The sequence below is a fragment of the Salmo salar genome, chromosome 15, assembly GCF_965601325.2.
Source record: "Salmo salar chromosome 15, fSalSal1, whole genome shotgun sequence".
Classification (NCBI taxonomy): Eukaryota; Metazoa; Chordata; class Actinopteri; order Salmoniformes; family Salmonidae; genus Salmo; species Salmo salar.
This window is the reverse complement of record NC_138305.1, coordinates 4928163-4933763: the sequence shown is the minus strand read 5'-3', so window position 1 is coordinate 4933763 and position 5601 is coordinate 4928163. Positions and strand designations below refer to the sequence as shown.

Below are 5601 nucleotides of genomic sequence, written 5' to 3'. Positions count from 1 at the left end.
CCACTTACTTCCACACCTCTGGCCAGACCAACTGCACAGGCAAGTGTGCACCTTCCACATGACTTAGATCTACCTCAACTCAGTGCATTCGAGCCAGTTTCACCATCTCCTAGGAATGGGGATGTGTCTATGGATTTCCTGGCGGGCATTGTTAAGCAGATAGGTCACTCCATAGGTGAAAATATTGCCTCTTGTTTGGAATCAAAGGCTATGGGAGATGGGGTGGGACTTCAGAAAGATGATAATGTTGGTGGTACCAAGGTTGGTCCCGTGTGGCTCAGTTGGTAGAGCATGGTGTTTGCAACGCCAGGGTTGTGGGTTCGATTCCCACGGGGGACCAGTACGGGAACAAAAAACAAAAATAAAAAAAAATTTAAAAAAAATGTATTAAATGAAATGTATGCATTCACTACTGTAAGTCGCTCTGGATAAGAGCGTCTGCTAAATGACTAAAATGTAAATGTAAATGTAAAAATGTTGGGGCCAGCTCTAGTCTAAATGTAGCGGTAGGAAATGATGTCAGTGAACCAGTGTATTTCAGGGGGGATGGTTCAGAGAAGTGCATGAATGGGAAGAGATCATGGTAGTATACATGCAGAAGAAGGGCTACGGTAAGCAGGAGGGGTCAGAGGAAGTTTTTGGCAAGCTGATGGGGCGGGCAAGGGATGTGGTAAGAATAAGCCTACGCAGTAACCCAGTTGACGCAAGCCAGGGCCCTAGACTGGTTTTTGACATTCTGAAGCATCACTTTAGCGACACAATCAACTCTGACATGCCCCTAGCTGATGTTTATTCTACGTTGCCAATGGAAGGGGAGACTCTATTTGACTACTGGATCAGACTGAACAGGTCCATAGAGGTGGCAGAGGACTGTTTTGAAGAGGCAGAACAAGGAGCTAGACAATCCATCACGTGTTCTGGCTGTCATGTTCATCAAGCACTGTCCGAACCCAGAGCTGTCATTGATATTCATGAGCAAAACAATGCATGAGTGCACGGCTGCGGAGGTCCATGCCAGGCTGGAGGAGTATCAGAGGAAGTGCAAGGCTCCACGTCCCTTGCGGCTGCCCCCACTGGTCACCACACTGATGGTGTGAGGACCTTGTGAGGTGCCCCAATCAGGTAGTGGTGTAGATTTAAAGTCAATATATTCAAGTGTTTGTGATGAAATTAAGTCAAACAAAAAAGTAATTATGCAAAATACAGAGAGTGCTCCACAACGATTAACTTTTCTATACTAGTGTGTTACTGGGGGATGTTGTAGAGGTGAGCGCTATGATTGACAGCGGTTCTATGGCATGCACATTGAGCTCAACGCTGGTGCCACGCCTTGAGAAAGCAGGTGTGCTTAAGAGTTGCTCCCTCAGTCAGACTGAAGTGGTGTTGGTTGGCTGCGGGGGGGTTGAAGACCAAGCCTATAGGTGTGTGTGAATTGAATCTGTCTGTGTATGGCAGCAGTGTCTCTGTCCCTGTTCTAGTAGTTGGATGGCCAACGTGATGAGCTCATCCTAGGCAGCAATGTGATAACAGCTCATCAGGGAGCTGAAGACGACCGGTGACTTCTGGGAGAAGATGTCATCATCTGAACACAATGGAGATGACAAATTGTTCCGTCTGCTGGCTAATGTAGAGAGATGGAAAGGAACCAAAGTGCCAGAAAGAGTGAGCTCGGTAAGGCTGAAGCGGGCGGTCACATTGGAGCCTATGCAGGAACATTTATGTATCCGCGGGCAGTGCTGTCGTTATTGAGCCTACGAGGGCACGCTCAAGACCGAAAAACATTCTAGTGGGGAGAACAGTAGCGACATTGTGGAGCGATGGCTGGGTCGCTGTCAGAGTTATCAATCCCTCACCAAAGCCAGTAACAGTGAGACGCAATGCCAAGATAGCGGGCGTTTTTCCTTGCATGGCATTAGAAGACTTTGACACTGACTATATAGATGGGCCCACTGTCCCACCAATCCCAGCAGCTACACAAAATAGATGACAATCCAGACTTTTACAATTGTAGTGCAGATAGCTTGACCATTGACGTCCAACCACACTATGACAAGTGAGGTGTTGCACGAGTTAAGGCTGGGTGACAATGACATTGAGTCCACTCAGTTGTCGCAACAGTGTAAGGCCAAGCTAGTTCAGCTTATAGCCTGCTATGAGTCTATCTTCTCCCGGCACAAACTAGAATACGGGAAGGCTACTGGATATGTCCATCGCATCAGACTCAGTGACACCAAACCTTTGAGGCTACCTTACCGTAGGCTCTCCCCTAACCATTATGACAAGCTCAGGCAGGCCTTGGATGAGATGGAAGAGACAAGAGATAATCAGGAAATCCAGCAGTGAGTATGCCTCCCCACTCAGTGCTGGTCTGGAAGAAGTCTGCCGATCTGAGACTGTGTACAGACTTCCGATGGCTCGATGCTCGCACTGTAAATGATGCTCACCCTCTACCTCACCAAGCTGATGTTCTGGCGGCCCTGGGTGGCAATGCCTTCTTTTCTACAATGGATTTGATCTCAGGCTACTACAATATAGAGGTTCATGAAGACGACAATAAGTTTACAGCCTTCACTTCTCCTTCTGGTTTATATGAATATAACCGTCTTCCACAGGGACTTTCCAAAAGTCCAGCTACATTCATGAGGATGATGTTGAGCATTTTTTGGGGATCAACATTTTTCTAGTCTTCTCTGTTACCTGGACAATGTGCTTGTCACGTCCTGACCAGTAAAAGGGGTTATTTGTCATTGTAGTTTGGTCAGGGCATGGTAGGTGGTGTTTGTTTTGTGTGTTTTGGTGTTTTTGGTTTAGGTTCTATGTTTTCTATTTCTATGTTTAAATCTAGTTTTCTATTTCTATGTTGGGTTTTTGGTAGGACCTCCAATTAGAGGCAGCTGGTTGTCGTTGTCTCTAATTGTAGGCCATATTTAGTTGAGGTTTGTTTCACTTGTGTTTTGTGGGTGGTTATTTTCTGTATAGTCTGTGCACCTTATGGGACTGTTTCGTCATTTGTTTAAGTGTTATTTCTAATAAATTAAGAAGATGAGCACTTTACCCGCTGCGCCTTGGTCCAATCCTTACGACACCTATGACAGTGCTGGTTTTTGCCCCGACTGAAGAACTTGGATTGCAATGCTTGGAGTCAGTTTTTGAGCTTCTCACAGCCCATAATCTGAAATTGGCTCCAAAGACATACCATTTCATGAAGAGATCAGTGCGGTTCTTGGGGCATGTCATCAGTGAAGGAAGTGTGGCCACAGACCCAGAAAAAGTGAAGGCTATTGCATGGATGACAGAGAAGGATCTCATGGAGGATAACACGGATAACACTTCAGTGAGTTGAAACAAACTCTCCTCGATCCGGTCATGCTAGCCCCTCCTGATTTTAGTAGACATTTCTTGCTGTCTGTAGATGCATCTAGTAATGGCTTAGGTGCTGTCCTCTCCAAGGTGCCAGAGGATGGGTCCACGGCCAGACCCGTAGCATTCGCTAGCAAATCCCTTACTTATGCACAGTCAAATTATCCTGCCCATAGGTTACAATTTTTTGCTTTATGCTGGGCCGTCTGTGAGAAGTTTAGTCATTGGCTTAGAGGCAAGCCTTTTACTGTATGGACAGACAACAACCCATTGACGTACATCCTGTCCAAGCCCAAATGGGATGCCTGTGAACAGAGATTGGTTGCTAAGCTCGCTCCATTCGAGTTTGACATCAAGTACATCCCCGGTCCCAATAATGTCATTGCTGATGCACTCAGTAGACAGCCATTTGTGCAGCCGAGCGCTCGCCACCGCATCACAAGGGTTCCATACAAGGCCTAGCTGGAAGAAGCTGTGGGAGTACATGCTGAGAAGGTGCAAGATGTGTTCCGCTGGTCGAACCACCCGTTCGACCTCGAGAGCTGCTCACCAGCAAATGAGGCAGATGCCTGTGAAATTGTCATGGACTGCCAAACTACCTCCTATCCGTCTCCTGGTTCTCTGTCAAAGGAAGCGGTGTCAGCAGTCCTGAAGTCGCAAGGGGAGGCTGGTCTACAGAACTGTGTGCTGCTACTGTCTCAGCTCACTCAGTCACTGGTGCCATCTGAGATGTGAGAGTGCTATCCCATGACGACCTGATATCAAAGCAGCGTCAGGCAGGTCTTCTACGTGGACAGGGGCCAGAGATATTCTAGGAGGGAACGTGGCCATGAACTATATTTTTAGTCTGACCCCCATTGTCCACAGAGTGTAATATTTTAAATGGTGCTTGTCTCCATCGGTCCCTATTTTTCTTGTGTGTGTCCGTGTGTCTGTCAGTCATAAAGAGGTTAAGATACAGTGAATCTGCAAATGTAGGGCCACAGTTGGACATGAATTGTAGGATTTGTCTCGAGGCTCTGTGGATTCTGAAGACCTGGGAGAAGCTCACTCGGAAAATGGGTGTACTATATCATGTTACCAAAAGTTTGCTGTCAAAGAAGACGTACCAGTATCTAGTACCCACCTGAGGGCGACAGTCTTGAAGGGTGTCCTCAGGGACAACAGCAGATGGGTGTCATCAGGGGCAATAGCGGATGTTGTACCTGATGAGACAGAGGTTCTTCTGGCTTGGTCTGGAGTCTGATGTGAGAGAATACTTCCAGAGCTGCAAGAGGTGTGTGTTCAGTAAGGCCCCAGAGCCAGAGGCCAGAGCTCCATTGGAGAACATCATCACAACTAAGCCCCTCGAGTTAGTGTGTGTGGACTTCTAGTCTGCTGAAGACTCCAACAACAAGACTTTGGATGTTCTGGTTGTGACTGACCATTTTACTTAGATGGCCCATACCTCCTTGTGTCCGAACCAATCAGCTAAAGCAGTGGCCCTTCAGCTGTGGAACAACATCTTCTGTGTGTATGGTTTTTCTCAACATATCTACTCTGACCAAGGGGCCAACTTTGAAAGTAAATTGATTGCTGAGTTCTGCTGCAGGAGTTCAGAAGTCGCACATGACTCCCTACCATCCGAGGGGGAACGGGGGAGTCGAAAGGTTCAACAGAACGCTGGGAAACATGATCAGGGCCTTACCTACGAGAGCGAAGCACAGATGGCCCCAGAAGCTGAAGTCGTTGAACTTTGCCTACAACTGTACAGTCCGTGAAACCACGGGCCACGCCCCTTTCCAGTTGATGTTTGGGAGAAGCCCACGTCTGCCTGTCAACATGATGTTTGGTACCGTGCTGCAAGACTCAGAGGTTGTAGACTATGATGAGTACGTCAAGTCCCTGATGAGAGACTTGAAGGAGGCCATGGAGATGGTATAGGTGTTGCCAACCAAACAGCTGAAGAGGCACGCAGACAGGAAGATCAGAGGAGCTCCAGTGGAGGTCGGTGATTGGGTGCTTCTGGCGAATAAGGGTGAATGTGGAAAGAGGAAGCTGGCTGATTGTTGGGAGAACAACCTCTATATTGTTACTGAGAAGAATAGTGACATCCACATCTTCAAGATACAGAACATGTCAACTAGTCAGGAGAAAACAGTCCAACGTAATCTGATAATGCCTGTAAACTTCTTGCCTCTCCCTGATACTACCTTGGGAGACACCTAATAAGGGAGACAGTGAGGATCAGAGTGAGGAGAT

The 5601-nt window shown here is 47.4% G+C and overlaps 1 non-coding gene across 1 annotated transcript; it reads left to right on the top strand.

The window, feature by feature from the left end:
- Window positions 1-264: 264 nt before the first annotated feature.
- trnaa-ugc (transfer RNA alanine (anticodon UGC)) lies at window positions 265-340 on the top strand. Its single transcript has one exon. It is a non-coding gene; the product is annotated as a tRNA-Ala (tRNA).
- Window positions 341-5601: the final 5261 nt, after the last annotated feature.